This window comes from Chiloscyllium plagiosum, unplaced genomic scaffold (assembly GCF_037043375.1).
Source record: "Chiloscyllium plagiosum isolate Xiang-an unplaced genomic scaffold, Cpla_swu_hap1 HiC_scaffold_3, whole genome shotgun sequence".
Taxonomy (NCBI): Eukaryota; Metazoa; Chordata; class Chondrichthyes; order Orectolobiformes; family Hemiscylliidae; genus Chiloscyllium; species Chiloscyllium plagiosum.
This window is the reverse complement of record NW_028270141.1, coordinates 76,809,739-76,829,712: the sequence shown is the minus strand read 5'-3', so window position 1 is coordinate 76,829,712 and position 19,974 is coordinate 76,809,739. Positions and strand designations below refer to the sequence as shown.

The 19,974-nt window shown below is 39.2% G+C and overlaps 1 protein-coding gene across 2 annotated transcripts in view; it reads left to right on the top strand.

Moving 5' to 3' along the window:
• Positions 1 to 216: 216 nt before the first annotated feature.
• pkib (protein kinase (cAMP-dependent, catalytic) inhibitor beta) overlaps positions 217 to 19,974 on the top strand; it is an 81,112-nt gene continuing 61,354 nt past the window's right edge. The window contains exon 1 of one of the 2 annotated variants that reach the window (XM_087976085.1): positions 217 to 314. The gene's annotated coding sequence lies outside the window, so the exon portion shown is untranslated. Of the gene's footprint in view, positions 315 to 17,268; positions 17,291 to 19,974 lie in introns of those variants that run through there. The other variant, XM_087976088.1, reaches the window with a different exon arrangement.

The following is a 19,974-nucleotide window of genomic DNA, read 5'->3' as shown; positions in this document are numbered from 1 at the left end:
ATATGGCAGCCAATTTTTCTTTTGTATTATTGTTAAGCAATTATTTTACCAAATCATTATGATGTAAAATTGAAAAATAATAGGCTTGAGTATTGCTTCAGACCTGTCTCCATTGTGAGGCATGAATTAAGCTTGGCTGATGTCACAGTATCACAGAAGCAATGTGATATGCACATCAAAATCAGCCAGTCAGAGAGAGCCAGTAACAAATATAAATGAACATGTGTTCTTCTGCTGAACCTTTCCCTCTGGATTTTAATCACTACACTGACTGCTGAGTGGATAGGATAAGCTTCTTGAAGCTCTGTTGCTTGGTAAGTAAATACATAAAGCCAGTTTTGTACAGAAATTGATAATATGCTGAATTCAAATTCTTACGATGTTTAGTTTTTAGCAGAATAGCTATGTGGATTCATCTGTCACAATTGAAATTTTTTAGATCATAACTGAAAAAGTGAAAAGATTGCTTGAAAAATGGAAATCTTTAAATTGTTTCGTAAAATGTAGAACTTATGCTTCATACATTTTGATTAATGATCTATGAAACAATAATCTATATAAAATTATTTGACTTGTAGGTTTCTATCTAATTGATATTATTTTGTTAATGTTACACAAATCAAGTGCAAGTGTATCATTAGTCATAAAGATAAAGTCTGGGTTTTCATTTTCCAGATGGTTTTTTATATCATGTTAACGTGTCAAGGTGATTCCCATTGACAATGCTTATCACACACCCTGGAGAAAAATTGCCACTAGATTATCATTATTCTGAAAAGCATTTAATCTTGTTTGTCATCACCATTAGTTCCAGACACCTGAGCACACAGTTCAACAAAGCTAGAGATGATACTAGAGAATGTTGAGGCAGCAGTACAATAGTTTATTTCAAGGGACTACTTTAGATTCTAAAGCTTCAGTCAGGCTGGTGTGTTATAGTTTGCACAGAGTAGGTTATGATAGCAACTTGTTTATTTCAATAATCATTATTAATAATGTTCATTTTGTTAAGCTATCTGCACAGAAAACAGTGTAAAAATAATCACAGTCTATTTGCCTGGAAATCAAGGTAATACTTCCTCCGCCCTGTTTGCATTACACATAATTGTTTAAGACATGATAACTCCTAAGTTTTATATTCATACAAGCATTACATTTACATTTGCGGCATTTTTCTTGGTGCAAATTACTTTTAAAAACAAACAAGTAGAAACTATTTTAGAAAATCCATGATGATAGCTACTTCAGATTGCTGATAAATGTAAAAATACAAGTAGAAAACTAAAAATTAAATCTTCTGATCTCTCGATCTTCAGAGACTATATGTATAACTCAAGATATGCATTGTAACCTGTGGAAGTCAGGAAGCTCTGAATCCCAGGGCATTTGAACATAAAACAGACATCTCTCCTGGTCTGAAGAGCTCTCTGACTGAATTAAACAGTTCCATTGTAATTACCCAGATAGTTATTCAGGAAATGTTAGACAAAACAAATCCTCTAAAACTTGGGTAACTACAGAATGACCTCACTAATCATTCATACTGAGTCTCACCCACCCACCCTCAAGCCTGACTAGCTATCTAACACTTAAGTACCTCTCTTGAACCCACCTCCCACCATACTGATCCCCAGGTTACACCCCGACTTGACCCAAATTTGCCATCTAAGACCATGCAAAGTTGCAACCATGCCACTATATCTTCCAAACAGTCAGAAACCCAAGTAAACAACTACCTTCCCATTCCTCAACTGAGAGTACTTTTCTGACTCATATATCCACTCAGCCACCAATTCAAAGCCTTTGTTCATCTACTACCCAATCACCACTCAGGAACATCCAAAAGTACATTTGACACTTACATTCAGCAGTTAGTGTCTTAAAAAAAAAGGGGCATGTCTTCTGTGCTGATCCTCTTCACAGTTCTCTGCATGGAGTTCTGTGCAGAGCAAATTCATCAAGACCTTTATAAATGTTATCAGGTAAGCATGCAGTTTTCTGACTGATTTGCTTCACGTATAATGGTTCTGACAGTGATTGGAAGATGGGACCATATAATCAGCGTCAAACAACTCCATCTGAAAACTGTTATTTTAAGTGGTTCTGTCTAAAGCAAAGGCTTGTTGGAAAACAAATCCATCAAAAGTTGCACAAATAGCTACTATTTTCAACATAACTTAAGGAAGAAATGTCTACACCAGAAAAATCACAAGAAACTAGTCTTCTGCCGGGATTAGCTTTTTCTAAGAATAAATATATTCAAATAGGAAAACCAGATAGAGTCATTTTATTATTGGAGAATAATGATTATTATTTTAGAAAATGTATTTTTAAGCAACAAAATAGCTAGTTCAAAAATATTATTGCGGATATCTCCAATGCAATGTTCTGGAAGTTTTACTCCATATTCTTGATGCTTTTTTTCCCTTTGAACTGTGAGTCATTTACCTATTTGAAGGCAGAAAATTTACTTAGTGTCAGATATCATTTGTTCCTGTTGCAAAGAAGACTTGTGATGCCAGCATTCCATGAATATATGACAAAAGTTTGAAGTTAGTCACTGGTATAATTAGAGATGGGTGGTCCCATAAACAGCACAGATCCTCTAGAATGCCTGGTGAATTGTGTTAGGAGATGAGGATTTTCCTGTTCTTCACAATAGAAGCACAGTTAAAATAAGTTCATTAGAGTATTGCTACTGAGCAGATTTTCCTGTCATCATACATACCGAGGTGTATTGAATTGATCAAGTAAACCACACAGAGACAGAATATACCGTGGAGCCCTTTCATCATGCATGCATGTTTATTTAACTATGTTTATTACTCACATTTTCTTAGCAAAGAAAATCAAACCTTTTGCAACAGTAAATGAATAGGAGAGTTTTAGCACAATATTTTGGAAAGTTAGTTGTCTTTTTGTAATTATTAATGAATAAAATATTTGCTATTGAGGGTAATGCTGCAAAGTGTTGTATGTTCACATAGTCTGGCCGTAACAACGATGAAACATCAGCAAATGACTTCACTGTAATTTGAAAACCAGGAAGAATGAATTGATTTTTGAACAGAATCTGCAACTCAGTGCTTTCGATAGGCTATTGGATAAAAACAATGCACAAGGGAATGGGGACAAAGAAGAGGTTTGGCACTGGATAATGGTGCTCATTTGAAGAGCCGATACAGACATGATGGACTGAATGACCTCCTCTTGCACTTCAACTATTCTGTGATTCTGTGAAATCTAAAGCAATATTATCAGTGATTAGCTAATATTTAGTGGCACCTTATAAATCATCCGTAAACCTAAACTTCTTAATTCCTGGTGACACAGCACCACTGGTTACAGGCCTCCGGTCCAAACAAGCAAACTTCCACCACCACCCTCTGTCTCCTGCCATCAAGCCAATTTTGTATCCATTTGGCAAGCTCACCCTGAATTCTATGTGATCTAACTTTACTACCACACAGAACCTTGTCAAAGGATTTACTAAAGTCCAAGTATACAATGTCTACTGCTCTGTCCTCATTAATCTTTTTAGTTACTCCCTCAAAAAACTCAGAGTCTAGATTACAGTGGTGCTGGAAAAACACAGCAGTTCAGGCAGCATCCGAGGAGCAGGAAAATCGATGTTTCGGGCAAAAGCCCTTCATCAGGAATAGAGTCTCTATTCCTGGTGAAGGGCTTTTGCCCGAAACGTCGATTTTCCTGCTCTTCGGATTCTGCCTGAACTGCTGTGCTTTCCCAGCGCCACTCTAACCTAAACCCTGGTTTCCAGCATCTGCTGTTCTTGTTTTTACCACAAAAAAAATCAATCAAGTTTTCCTCACACAAAACAATACTGACTATTTCTAATGTTTCCAGGAATGGAGAGCTTGACATACAAAAATAGACTGGAAAGGCTGTGACTTTTTTAACTGGAGCATAGGAGGTTGAGGGCTGACCTTATTGAGATTTATAAAATCATGATGGGCATAGATAAAGCAAATATCAAGGGTCTTTCCCTCGGATGGGTGAGTTCAAAACTAAGGGGGCATATTTTTAAGGTGAGATGACAAAGATTTAAAATGGACTTAAGAGGCAACATTTTTACACAGAATGGTTCATGTGGAATGAACTGCCAGAGGAAGTGCTGGATAGTGATAAGTACATGAACAGGAAACGTTTGGAGGAATATGAACCTATTGCACACAGGTGGGACTAATTTAGTTTGGGAAAATGATCATCATGGACTGATTCTCTGGCATCATGAAGGTATGGTCCCAGTCTAAACTTACAGAAACATGGGCCAGGACTTCTAGAAAGAGATGTGAACAAAAGGTGAAGGCTGGATTTTTGGATTGTGGAGACTCCATGGACCTTTAAATATCCAGCCTTCACTTTTTGTAAACATCTCTTTCTGGCTAGAGTTTGTCGGCATATGGTTTGAGTCTCAGTCAGCATCTGTTCATGCCTCAACCAATGATTATTTAGGATCTTTCTCTCACTTGCTTGCCAGAAGAAAAGTGAGGGAAGAAGACCCACTAATTATAATAAGAAAAGGGTAGTACTAGATAGTTTCATGTTTTATTAGCCTGTGAATTGAGTTTACCTATATTTTGTACTTTCATATTTTTCATCTGCAAGGGGAAGGCTGGACAACTGCAATTCACTGGAAACTGTGTTCTGTTCTTTCTTTTGCATTGGTTTCAATTTGTTTGATTCAACAGAGTGGTTACCAATTTGTCTTCCAGGAGATAGAAAAACAACCTTGGCATCCTGTCCAAGATCACAGTATTTAGTAAACGCAATAAACAGTTTTAATATGTCTGACTTTATAACTAACTTTAGACAATAAAATCCATGCTGATTATGTTGCATACTTGTGGAAATGGCCAGTGAATTTGATCCCAAAAGAATATCTCGTGCAAACAAAAAATTTGAAGAAGATTCATTTCACTTAATTGAAGTATCTCATCACTTCTTTAGAAATGCCTAATATCTGGATTATTTTAGGTGCAAGAAAAGCCAGATAGGAAATTTGCCTCAACCTTGATATGGTTCCATAGCTTCAGGTTTTTTTTCTAGTTTTATTGGTCACAATTTATATGGCTGAGAACAACCAATTTATGGATGGATGAAATCTATTGTAACTTGTTTGACTCTCACCACCTCTTCCACCTGCAAAATTGCGAACTATGGTTGCAAAATTGAAACATAGTTGCCAAAAAATGATGTCAAGCCAAAATGACAAAATTAGCGATAAAATGAGGAATGGGTCCAGCCTCCACAACACAAGGATCATGTAGAACTTTCTACTCTTGCTGGTAGCAAGCTTGGAGGCAAAAGGTGCATGCAATTAGGTGAATTACCTGAGCTCTTTGGCAGTCTTTGTCCTTCCCCAAAACTTACAATTAGTGTCCACTTAAGGACCTCACCAAGCCTCTGTTGGTATTAACCTGGCTGCAGATACACATAAATGGCAGCAAAAAAGATCAGGATCACATGTCACCTCTGGTTGGGACGTTTCATTGCAATAATAAACATAAAGTTCAAAGTCTGTGAGAAGATTTGTAGCTCGGGTGCTCGTTGTTGTGGTTCTATTTACCGAGCTGGGAATTTGTGTTGCAGACATTTCGTCCCCTGTCTAGGTGACATCCTCAGTGCTTGGGAGCCTCCTGTGAAGCGCTTCTGTGATGTTTCCTCTGGCATTTGTAGTGGTTTGAATCTGCCGCTTCCGGTTGTCAGTTCCAACTGTCCGTTGCAGTGGTCGGTATATTGGGTCCAGGTCGATGTGCTTATTGATTGAATCTGTGGCTGAGTGCCATGCCTCTAGGAATTCCCTGGCTGTTCTCTGTTTGGCTTGTCCTATAATAGTAGTGTTGTCCCAGTCGAATTCATGTTGCTTGTCATCTGCGTGTGTGGCTACTAAGGATAGCTGGTCGTGTCGTTTCGTGGCTTATGGATGCGGATCGTTAGCTGTCTTCCTGTTTGTCCTATGTAGTGTTTTGTGCAGTCCTTGCATGGGATTTTGTACACTGCATTGGTTTTGCTCATGAGCAACAGCCAGGGAATTCCTAGAGGCATGGCACTCAGCCACAGATTTTGCCTGAAAAGATGGTGGAATCAGAGTCCTTTGATATTTTTTAAGGCAAAGGTATGTACTTTATCAGGAATAGGCAGGAATGTGGATTTGAAGTTACTATCAAATCAACCATGATCTTATTGATTGACAGAGAAAATTCTAGTGGCGGAATGGCCTACTTCTGCTGCTAATTGTATGTTTGCATGTATTCACATTGACTTATCACTTTGAAGCTTTTTGGTTACTGTGTGAAATAGAAAAATCTCACAAACTGCTTAGCCAAAAGCTTTCAATCAACTTAAGTATTTCATCTTAATAGGCACTTGTTAATTACTGAAATGCAATTAAGTGTTTGGTCACCTAGTAATAGTCAACATAAAATAGAAAGGCTAATTGGCATGCTCACTCATTTTAAGTAAGATGCACTATGGCAATGTTTTGCAAAACACAATTGGATGACATTTATTCTGATAAATTGCGGCATGAATAGAAAATGGAATACTTCATTTTAGTTTCACATCAACATTTTTACTTAAATTATTGGCAGGAAAATTCCACCGGGATGCCTTTTCGAAAACGTTAACAGAGGAATTTTCTGAAATAAATCTTGGAAATTTCAGGAAAGATAGGATGTGGACATATCAACCCAAATTACTAGCAGTGCTAGATCATCAGTAAAACAATTGAATTCAGACATCTTCAGCTGTCCATCCTGACATACTTGTAATTTTATAAGGTGATGTTGCTTTGCAATTAAAAAGTTGCTGTTTAAAAGGAAAACTGTTACAAGTAATGTTATTTCTATGTAGAATATTTTATACTGCTCAAGCACTGAAGTAGGTTACATGTGCTCATTTACCATAAAATATCCTATGCACAATTGAGCCACATTTCTATCTACTAAGGCTTGATATTACAAAATACTTCAGTGCTTCATTTCCATTCAAATCAAATAAGAGCTCCGATTCCTGTGTAGTTGCACAAGTTCTAACAGGTGAATAGTTATTAGGAAGAAGGCCCTGGCTGTCACTTCTGCCTGTGAAAAATTCTCACAAAATGCCCAAGGCATTGTTCATAATCTCGACATATCGAGTCATTAGGTATCTTTATTAATACTAGAGTGGCCACCCCAAATCAAATGTTTCTAATTCTAACCTATGTGGTTTGATGTCATCATGGAGTATATTCCAAAGCAAACTCTAGACCATGGCTGATGTTTGGTCCAGTTGGGAAGCCAGCACATAAAAATACTGAAGACATTGTTTTCTGTCAGTAAAAAGGAATTTGATCAGATGTTGCATCTTTTCAAAAAAAGGGGTCATGGTAACAGCCAACCTGTGCTCTATCCCATGGCAACACCCTGAGCACTCAGAATTAATATGGCTGTCTAAGAAGTAAGGTTAAAGATAACTGTTCTGGATGCATTTCCATACCAATAATGGCCAATTAATCAGGATCCGTTTGTCATTCTGCATAAAATGGCATCTTTCCTAGCTTGTTTCTTATAGCCTAATTCTGACAAGTGCTGAATGAAAACCTTTAGCTTCTAGTCTCCTACTAGAATGTTTAGGTTCTGTATTAGAAAGCATGTATTCATTATTCAATGTCTTTAGTGGGCATGAATGTGTAGCTTTCTCAAAGGTTAATCACTTGCCAATAAAAATCATGCTCTCCCTGATTCTATAAGATGCCAGTTTATTTTCAAATTCTGAAGTTTCTGCTAAGCTTGTGAAAATAATCATATCAATTCCTAAAACTAGTAAATCGATCACTCTTCTATTGGATGAAAACTCAAAACTATTCATACATGAGGGCAAAATAAATATGCTTGAAATGAAAATGTTGTCTCAGCTTTTACACTCAGTGGTTCAGTAAATCAGTCCATGCCTTTATCCCATCTCAGATTACTTTTATGAGCTCAGCAATCGGACATTAAGACCCTGTGAAACACCTAGAATGGTTTTCTGCCATCTTGCCACTTTCATTCCAGAACAATGAAGTCGTGAAAAAACAGTTCAATAGGAATCTCATATTTAGTAACTCAAAGTAAAACTATTCTGAAGCAACATACTGTCGGTTCTAGAAGGTTGGAGTCAAAATAGAATAAGCTGGAACAAAAACAGAAATTGCTGGAAAAACTCAGCATTTGTAGAGAGAAAGCATTTTGGGTCCAATGACCCTTTTTCAGAACTTATCCTCTCTTTCTGACAGGATTTCAATTTTAATCCTTTTTCTCTTTCCCCGTCAATACTTTTTTGTTACTCCTAGTGTTTGACAATGTATTTTGGCAAAACTGGCTTCCGAGCAAAATCATATTCATCAGTGACTGGCTGTGGCTCAGACTCACCACCATGTGGATTTCAACTGAAGTTTCATCCTTTGTGTTTTGAATCCACCCAGGATCACAGGTCTCTCTGTGATGTGCAGTGCTCATCAGACAGCTGCTCTCCCTGCATCCTGAGATCCACACTCATTGCCATTCATTGCCATTTGCACACTCTCCAACTTTCTCTCCATCAGCACCACCTCACACCGGCTCAGAGCTGCCATGCCCTTCACCACCAATTCATCCTCTGGCTCATTTAACATTCTAACAAAAAGCTTTTTCTTTCCCTTTCAGGCATTAAGGAATGCAAGATGCATAAACTGAGATATACCCATGTCCCACTGGATCCCCCGCCCTTCCCTTCACTCTGACTCCATCCACTCTCCCAACCCCACCTCCTGTCATATATTTACTATCCCTTCTGACATTTTGCTCTCTGATGCTGAATGTTTTGTACTCAACAAAGGTCTTAGTTTTATCTCTCTGCACCTCCACTTCGATGAATTTCAGGCACAACAAGACATTGAGTTCCATTGACTTGCTCTCTGTGGCCATTTCTTTGAACAGTACTGCTCTTCCTATCCTACAGAACACTTTATGCACCTCTAACACTCTCTCTCTACTTGGACCCCTTCCTCTGGCCTTTTACCTGCACTTGACCTGTTCATTGAGAACTTTTAACGTGACGTTGGTAATCTGAATTTCTCTGCCCCCCCACACACATACCCTACCCACCCCACCCTTACCCATTCCAACCTATCTCTCTCTGAACTGACTGCAGTCTGTGCCCTCAGGTATAACACTGACTTTGTAATCAGGCCTGAAAAATGTGTTGCTGGAAAAGCGCAGCAGGTCAGGCAGCATCCAAGGAGCAGGAGAATCGACGTTTCGGGCATAAGCCCTTCTTCAGGAATCTTTGTAATCCGGCCTGCTGTTTTCTATCCGACCTCCTCATATCCCCCCCGGACCATGACCCCACCATTGAACTCCTGACTCTTATGACCACAACAGTCACTAAACTCATTTCATTTATTTTATTCATTCATGGGGTGTGGGCATTGCTGGATGGTCAGCATTTATTGTCCATCCCTAATCGTCCTTGAGAAGGTTGTGCCTTCTTGAACCACTACAGTCCACCTGCTGTGGGTTGATCCACAATGTCATTAGGGAGGGAATTCCAGGATTTTGATCCAGTGACAGTGAAGAAAAGGCAACATATTTCCAAGTCAGGATGGTGAGAAGCCTGGAGGGGAACCTAGAGGTGGTGATGCTCCCATAATGCCCTTGTCCTTCTAGAACAAAGTGATTGTGTGTTTGGAAGGTGCTGTCTAAGGATCTTAGATGAACTTCTGTAATGCATTTAGTAGATAGTACAAACTGCTACCACTGGTGATGGAGGAAGTGGATGGTACTTGAAGATGTGGATTTGGTGATCTCCCCCCACAGTTTCCAAGCTCATAGATCACAGAGCCCATTTCTACCTCCTTCTCAAAATTCACTAACAGGAGTACCTGTGCAGATCCATTTTTCTGCCTGCTACTGCCTCACAGAACTCATCTCTTCCTACCTTGACTCAAAATTTTCTCCTCTCCAGTCCCTTCCCATTTACATCAGCGATTCCTCTGACACTTTATGTCAGTTTCAGAATTTCCAGTTTATGGGCTCCAGTTGCCTCAACTTTACCATGGATGTGCAATCCCTTTACATTGTCTATCCCTCACCAGGTTGGTCTCAGGGCTTTCCACTTCTTCTTGGAAAGAAGGTCTGTACCGCCCCTAGCCACCAATACCCTTCACTACCGATGGGGTTCAGGTAACAAGCATGCCTTGTTCCAGACCTACTCAGGTCTGTCCCCACAAAACTTTCCTCAGTACATTGATGTCATTATCAGTGCTACTTTTCTCTCTGTCTCTCTCTCTCTCTCTCTATCAAAGTTTATTAATTTGGCTTCCGCGTTCCACTGACCTCTCACCTTCATCTGGTCCATCTCTGATTCATCCCTTCCCTTCTTTGACATCTTTGTTTCCAGTTCTGGGGATAGGCCTCCACTAATATCTCCTATAAACCCACTGCCTCCCACAGTTACCTTGACTCTACATCCTCACACACTGCTTGCTGTAAAGACACTATTCCACTATCCCAGTTTCTCCATTTTTGTCACTTTTGTTCTGATGAGGCCAACTTCTACAAGGGAGCCTCCAAATTGTCCATGTTTTTCCTCAACTGAGGATTTCCCACCACTGGACTTGACAGGGCCCTCAGCCGGGGTCAACCCATCTCTCGTACTTAGGCCCTCACCCTTTCTCTTCTCTCCCACAGCAGCAAAAGGGTCCCCCTCATCCCCACTTACCATCCAACCTGCATTCACATTCAAGGGATCATAAAGCCATCATTTCTGTCACCTCCAGCGGGATGCCACACCGCATATTCCCCTCCCCTTGCTTGTCAGACTTCCGCAGGGACATTCTCTCCGGAGACCTTTGTTCACTCCTCCTCTAATCCCAACACTTCCCTACACCCTGATGTCACCTTCCCATGCAATCACTGATGGTGCAACATCTTCCCCTTTCATCTCCTCCCTCCTCATTATCCAAGGCACCAGACAGTTGAAGCTCTAATTTACCTGAACTTCACTCAACCTTGTCAATCATAATTGCTGCTCACAATGTGGTCTCCTCTACACCAGGGAAACAAAGTGCAGGCTGGCTAACTGCTTTGCAGAACACCCACATTCTGTCTGTAACAATGACCCTGAGCTTCCAGTTGCCTGCCACTTTAACACACCACTGTGTTCCCTGGCCAACATCTCTGTCTTGAGATTGCTGCAGTGCTCAGTGCAAGCTGGTAGAACAGCATCACATTTTCTGCTTGGTTCCCCTGCAGTCTTTAGGACTCACTGTCAAGTTAATTATTTAGGGCCTGAGCACCTTCTCCCATGTTCTTACCCCAACCCGCGCACACAATGTTTTGTAACCACATGGTCTTCTACCACAACCATCCCATTGTCAGCTATTAATGCTCCCCATTAGCAGTTATTGACTCCCCCAGGCTGAATTTTTCCCATTCCTTTCTATGTCCATCTGTTGTTTTCTCTCTCTCTGGGCTCCATCTCCATCTATCCTTTACTCCTCCCCCCTTCCTCAACCCCATCTTCAGCATAAATACCAACCTTTTCCGAGATACAATCACTTCTGAAGAAGGCTGACTGTACCTGAAATGTTAACTCTGCTTTCTCTCCACAGATGCTGGCTGACCTGTTGAGTTTTTCCTGTTTTTTTATGATTTCCATCATCCGCAGGTCTTTGGTTTTCTTAGTTTAGAAAAAGCTGTAGATAGTCATCAGGTGAGGTAGCATCTCTGAAGTGGGAAAGAGAGGGTTGAGTTTTTCACAAAAAACAGAAATTGCTGGGGAAACTCTTCAAGTCTAGCAACATCTTTGAGAGATAAACAGAGTTAACATTTTGAGTCTCGTGACTCCTCTTTAGAACATGTTAACTCTATTTTTGTCTCTCCACAGATGCTGCTAGGCCTGCTGAGTTTCTCCAGCAAGTTCTGTTTCCATTTCAGATACCCAGCATCCACAGTTCTTTGTTTTGGTTTTGGATTTTTAATCTGAAATCAGCAACAAGATCATTTCTGGATCTCAACCCCACTCCCTGTATGCTTACAAATGAGAAGCTATTTCAATATGCAATGCCCCGAATTGGAAAGTGTGCACAGTCTGAGATTAGGATTTGGCACTGGATTTCAATTTTCAAAGATGAACAGCAGCCATGGTTGTATTTGCCTTAATCTTACAGATTGGATCACAGAGAAGTTCAGTGCACCAGCATCCTCATTGTGCACACAAGTGGTCAAATGATTTTTCACAAGGCAACAGATCTACACTAGTTGAGCACCTCCATTATAACAAGCCTGATTTTTTTTTTCAACATTTTCATTCGGCTTCCCTCTATGCTCCTGACGCATGTTAACCAGCATGCACTAGACTGTTCATTCTTCATGCTTATGGCTTTCCAAATCTCTTCAGGTCATTGACAAACACTCAAACATATTTAATTGCTGGCTATCACACACCATGAATCTGACTTCACCCCAATAGATAGAGAATGCCTGCTGACACCCTCAAAGCCCTCTCAAAATCTGACTCAGAGCTAACATTTCAGTTCATGACCCTTTGTCAGTGTATGAGTGTCGACTCAGTATGTGAACCCTCAGAAGTAGATGAGGAGGGTTAGAGCAGAACCTAATGGATATGAATGCATCATTAAAAGATAAACATTGTTCAAGTTTAGAAATTACTATTGACAATATCAACAGATGTGTTTGTATTAAATTTCTTTACCCACTGTTCAATACAATGATTAGTGCATTTACCTGAAATGGGTAACACCTCTTAAAATGTGAAAAAAAACGAGCACATCAATTTATTGCGTCTCCATTTATTGGTTTTGGTGATTTCCAGACTAGTCTTCACCATTTTTAACTGAAAACTTCTGTATTTTCAAAATCTCGGTTAATTAGATTTAATCTATTCTTTTAAGGATAAGATACAAAGCACCACTCAAATACTAATTCATCACAAAAATAGAGAATTGAGATGCATGTGAAGTTATTATACCATGTGTAAATAAGGTTTTTGAATAGATTTCTTATGGGCGTAGATTATCTACTTGCTTCTTGGTTGTCAAACTGCTACTGTGGATCGACTGGCCAGTATACTAAGGTTAGCTTTATATTCTCCCGAATGGCCATAATAGCTATCATTGACTTTTGGAAAAAACAATCTGGTTTTCTTATGTCTTTGGAATGGGGGGAAATCTGCCAACCTTACCTGGTCGATCTATGTATAACTTCCAGCAATACAGTTGATTCTCACCTGTACTCTCTTCAAGGACAATTAGAAAAGGTCAAGACATTTTGCCCTGACCAGCACTGCCCATATCCTATTAAGTTAAAAAATGCATCCAGCAAGGTCTGATTTTAATCTTCTATTAAAAGCAATGGTAATCACTTTCCATTTTGTCTACCTCACTAACAGCAATTTTAATTCACAAACAGGAGAGAGTTTCAATCTGGCAAGGAGTTGTATTTCAAACTTAACTCCCATTGCATTAAACATGCCCTCTCCTGATTTTACTGGAAATGAGGCATATAAAGGGCAACAAATCGACTCCCAGATTAAATCAGTAAAACCTTTCAGTTCCACTTTAAGAACCTTTTTAGTTCAAACTCTTATCAGTCATGTTTCCCTGACCTGAGGAGCCCCCGAAGTCATAACATGAGTGTCTTTATTGAACAGCTCATGGACCAGGAGCAGCTTGAATGATATCTTCCAGCCGACAAGCTTCTGACCTGATAACTCATCTGCTTTCTCTCCTCTGCAATATATCTCTCCTTTCCTGAACACAATTGCTCATTCTGAAATTACAACCCGATATGCATTAAGGTTAGTTATTTCTGGAAACTAACAGCCATGGGGTCACATAACAAATCAATGTGTCCACTTGTTATTACTATTCACAGTATATTTTTAATCCTTTTATGGGATCGTTGGTGGGGCGGTGAGTGGGGCATTGAAATCCATCTGTTATAGATGTACTCAAACCCTTTGGAAAGCTGTGCCAGGTTTTTGGCAATGAACCTGAGGAATGGTAATATACTTGCAAGGTAGGTTGGTATCATCATAGGTGGTACATACAGGTAGTGTAGTTCCTGTGTATTCGCTACCATGTACCTTCTAGATTATAATGATTGATGGTTTGGAAGGTGCTGTCAGAGTTGCTTTGTTGTGAGTTGCTGCAGTGTATCCTTTAGATGGCACGTTTTGATGCCCTTGTAAAGCTGGGGGGGGAAGGAATGACTGCTTAAAGTTGTGGATGAAGATCCAGTCAAGAGGGCTGCTTTGTCCCGAATGGTGTCAAGCGTCTGGAGTGTTGCTGGAGCTGCACTCATCCAGGTAAGTGGGGAAATTTCATCACACTCCTGACTTGTGTCTTATAGTTGGTACACAGGCCTTGGGATATTCAGAGACAAGTCTCTTAATGGAGAACTCTCGATGTCTGACTTGCTCTTATGGCCAACTACTTATATTCCTATCTCCAATGTAAGCTCCTTCAGAAGCCCCTGGAAAAAAACCCAATACCTGTTTAGATAAATATTTTCTTTTGTGAAAATCCCAGGTTTTGGATATTTACTACCAACAGGTATTGAACCCTCTCTCTTTAAAATATACTCTCATTACCTACCTCTCTTCTCAAAAAATACTTCATCTTATCATCATTATAAATTATAATCCTGTCTGCAAAATCTCTTTCCTCGCTAAATAATTTGAATATTTTATTACCTTCCAAGTGTCCCCATCTTTTCCAGAATTCCCCTGGTGAATCCCTCCTATCATGTACACACATTGTCTCAGACCTGTAGTACTATCTGAGAAAATCACCAATGACATCTGATGTGGGATTGTAACAATGCGAAAGTTTCTCTGCTTGTCCCTCTTGATCTCTTTGCAACCTTGGACATGATCGACCACACCATCAGCCAGCTAGGTAGGATTGCTCTCAACTTGGTTACATTCTCTATCTGTTGAAAGCTAGAAAATCACTTGTACAGGCTTCTTTTCCTTCTCCCTCGCCTGGGCAGCCCGTCAGAATCTATGTTTGACCCCATCCTATCACTGAGTTATACTCCTCCCCGGATGACATGTACAGAGACATCATTGCACACTCCCTCTCTGCCACCTTTCATGATTCCTTCACTGTTGTTAATTTCTCAGATTGCTTTTCTGACATTCAATATTAGATGAGCAAAATAAATCATGCTAATACTGAAGCCATTGTTTTTGATCCCTGCTCCAATCTCTATGCTTTACATACCATCACTCCATCGGATAACAATCTGAGATTAAGCCATACCCTGTGTGAGGTTTCCTAATTCATTATAATACGAGATGGGAAGACTCAAACTGTTAAACTGTTAAATTGGGTTCTCTTCTTTATTCACCCACCTCTCGGGAATTTGGAACAAAGTAAATTAAAAAAAACCCTATCCATGTGGATACCTTTCTCCCAAACCTAAATGAACTTAAAGCTTAAAATGAGTCAATTTTACCAGACATTCTTGAATTAACAGCAATAGTTTTAGTTACTAGACATGACATTAAGTGCTGGCAATGCATGCTGATTAGAAATAAGAGGAGAGTACAAAAAGTTAAAGTTATGCAGATCAGTTTATGAATTCTTTGCTAACAGTGGATAGTTGAATGTTGTCGCCATTGCGATTGAGATTACCAGTAGTTTTGTTGTCACATTTCCCTTTTGTCTGGCTGCTTACAAGTTGGCTTCGCACACTCGATGAGAGGATGCTTAGTTTTTAAACTCTGACTTCCACAACATACTAACACTTGAACCCAGGCAGGTACACATGAGAACGCTCAGTCTCACAAATACACTTCAATTGAGTTAAAACTGGTTTTGCGATCCCTGTCCTGGTGTAATCTTCAAAGGGTTAAGCACTATATGTGCCTGCAGTTTGGGACATAGCCTTCTGGGAGTGGTTTGCTGTTGAACAAAGCATTGCTAATAATGTCAAGCACTCAACAAAGTCATGGCTGATCTGATTGTGGCTTCAACTTCATATTGCCCACCTCCTTTGATAATCATTGACTCATTGGTTAGCCAAGAATATATATACCTCTGCCATAAGAGATATTGATGATCTTGTCCACTTTGCCCTCCGAAGAGATTTCCAAAAACTCCTGACTCTCCGAGGGAATAGAATAGTAATCTCCATTTTAAATGGGAAAGCTCTTATTTTTAAATTGTGTACCTAGTTTGTTTTAAATCTGACAGAGATAAATTTTTGTTAAACAAAGTTATTAAGAGATATGCAGTTAGGCCTCAGATCAGCCATAATCTCACTAGATGGCAGTTCAGGCTTGAATGGCCAAATCATGTTTCTATGTTCCTATGTTCCTAGTTCTAGTCTCTCAAGTAGGAATAAATACCTTCTCAGGATCCAGGCTGCCAGCTCACCTCAGGATCTTTTAAGTTCCAAAAAGATCATTTTCTTCTGAAATCCAAAGTACAGACCCAATCTGTTAGACCATTCACAGTGTCATAGAGTCATACAGCACAAAAACAGGCCCAAAATCCCAAACTAAAGGAGTCCCACTTGCCTGCACTTGTCCCACACCCATCCAAACCTTTCTTATTCATGTACTTATCCAAATGTATTTTAAACATTGTAACTGTACTTGCATTGACTACTTCCTTTGGAAGTTCATTTCATACAAAAACCACACTCTGTGTAAAAACGTTGCCTCTCATGTCTTTTTTAAATCTTTTTCCTCTAACCTTAAAAATATGACCCCTGTCTTAATATCACCTAGCCTAGGGAAAATACATCTGCTATTCACCTTATCTCTACCCCTCATAATTTTATAAACCTCTATAAGGTCACCCCTCAACCTCCAATGCTCCAGCGAAAAAAGTCCTAGTTAATCCAGCCTCTCCTTATAGCTCAAACCCTCCATTCCTGGCAACAGTCGAACGAACTTTCTAACATAATCAGTTACAGGGCAAAACAGATGCACAAAACTTGAACCACCTCCTGGAGTAGCCTTTTGGGAGCCTTTTGGGAGACAAATCTATTAAAGACTCAGTTTTATAATACAGTTACTATAATAATGTAGATGATGCATTGCAAGGCATAATAGTGACATCTTGTGGAAAAATATCACCTTGAAACTCCTGCTTGGGCTGTATATCTTGTGTTGTTGTTTTGGATAATCCTGGGTTGGGCATGTGCCAGCCATTTGGCTTTGGTTTCCCTGGGATTATTCACTTTCAATATCAGTCGCTTTGTTCAATTGGTTATAAACAAACGTCTGTAGACTGGTAAGTGACCTTTCAAGTTTCTTTAGTTGTCAATGAAATTGTACTTGAGAAAACAGAAAAATGATGGAAATGACGGGATTACAGTCAGATAGTTATAATGGCAGCTGTTTTCAACATGACCACTTTGTTGAAACACTTCCATTTGACGTCTGTGCCTGGTAACTATCACAGATCTAGTGTCAGCCTTGTAAACATTATGTGGATTACATGAAATGGTAAATTCAGCATAACCAATTGTTTTTCTGCAGCTCTAAATTTGGTAAAGATAATTTAGGAGCAAGCTACTGATTTGCAAACAAATTTAGCGACTTTACAGAGTAACATAACCCAACATATTAATAACTGTGTAAAGGTTAGGCCTCAAATATGTCTGTATCAGCAAAGAACCAGTTAAGTGCAGGAGAGTATTCAGCAAACTCTTTTATCTTTCATTTGTTTTTGTCGTTCCTTAACCCAAGTGACCATGGGTAGTGCATTCAAATCAGGCAAGTGCACTTAAAATAACTACTCAAAATGCAGTGTAGATTTGTTAATTTACAGACTAATTAGAATAACCAATCAACACCCATAAAATGTCTCACGCAATAATGAATGCTGAACACTCAAGTAAACAGAAAGAAGAAAAGTGACTGTAGGAATATTTTACTCAGAAATGCAACTGAGCGACATTTAATTGAAGCACTCAGTCGGTGATGGTAGAATTTTGATTTATATGAGTATTACTATGAGCGGTACTCCTATTCACTGATTCAGTCTTTATATGGGTTATATATTTAATGATTGAAGAGAAGCTTTTTTATTCTAATTTGATTTGCTCAGGTGACGTAAGAACAATCCAAGTTCTAATAATAACACATCTACTTCTATTGACCAAATTTGTGTTGTGCAAATGCAAGTGTTGTTGCTCTGTATTTAAATTTGTTTTTTTCAAATTAAACTGCATATGATTTACAAAATCAGATCAATCTGGATAGAACTGCTGATTTACTATCTGTAGCAACATTGTAAATTGTTACATCAAGGCTTCTTGTACAGTATTTCTAATGAAAAGACAGCAAATTAACAAAGACACTGTACTTATTCTGACAGGCGGAATTTGGTTTCAAAATTACCGGCTTATATAATATTGCTTTAGTTGACCTGTCACTGAATTTTATATTGACTCAGCTTTTGCTAATCATTTGCTCAGTAATTATTTACACTGTGCTCCCATGCATGCACGATTATATTACAGTATTTTATGTTGTGCCACATCAAATTGTTTTATTTGGAGTAAACTAAAACAGTCATATTTTTCCCAAGCTGCAATTTTCTTCTCATGGCGATGTAAATCAACAGCATTTTTGTCTTATGCCTCACTGAGTTAGTGCACTAGAAATCAAGTCTCTCAATTCCCTGAGTCATTATAAAAGTTATAAGTTTTAAGAAAGTACACAGAATTCCTTGATTTACCTACCTTTGGTCCCAAGATGACAGAAAAATGGACCAGATTTCTGTACTTAACTAGAATCACTTTTTTTTTTACCAATAAATAGACTCCAGCAACAGGTAAATATCCATAAAACATTGACATATAACTCTACTAGTTAAAACTCTAACACACATACAAACGCACACACAAATGCACACAGACACACACATATACACACATACACACACAGACACACGCACACACACATATACACACACAGACACATACACACACACACATACACACATGCACACAAACACATACACAAACACACACAGACACACACACACACATATATACACACACACACACAGACACAGATACACACACAGACACACACAATGGGTGTTCTGGATGGAGAGAGCTGCAAAAGCAGTTTAATGGTCTCTGTCCACAAGATCTGCTGGTTTGGTTCTGCTGATCGCAATGCTGCTTACTGGTCTTTCTTCTCCTGGTGCTTTCATTGGTTTGCAAAGGTGGCTGCTTCACAATTAAAGAAGTTCTGATCTGTTAATTAAAAGTCACAGCTTACTTCACCTGTTCCAACTAAAGATTAAGCTTGTTTCGTTCAGGCTTAAAAGGATTTCAATTGTGGAGAACACAGTTCGTGAGCTTCTCACTATTCTGCTCAAAGCCCCTAGCTCTCCAGTTGTCTGAGAATAAGTCACATAGTTGTTGGCAGGCAGAAAGCCGTGCATCGATAACTTGTTATTAGTCCCCCAGGTGAATCAGCTACTTGTTGCCAGCTGAATCACCATTTACACACACCCCTTACCTCCAGACAATCTGCAAACTACACCTTACCTCCTGCTCTAACAGGCTGCTGTGTAAACGTCACTTACATTTAGTCACAGAAGTCTACAGCGCAGGAAAAGGCCTTTTGGCTTATTAAGTCTGTGCTGATCAAAAGTGAGCACCTAACTATTGCCTAAAAGACAAGGAGTATCAGGTTACTTGCTTTCGAATATGGCAGTAATCCATTCAGGAATGACTAGTTTTAAAACAGTTCATTTATCATTTCAGTCCATAATTAAAATTACAGAAAAATAAAAAGGCACATTATCTTTACATCAACAATGAATTTAATGTGGCATGCTATGAGATTACAATCCCATAAGATTATTTTAAAAATTCGTTTGGATTGAGGCAACACTATGTCAGCATTTATTGCCCATCCCTAATTGCCCAGAAGGCAGTTCAGAGTCAACTGCAT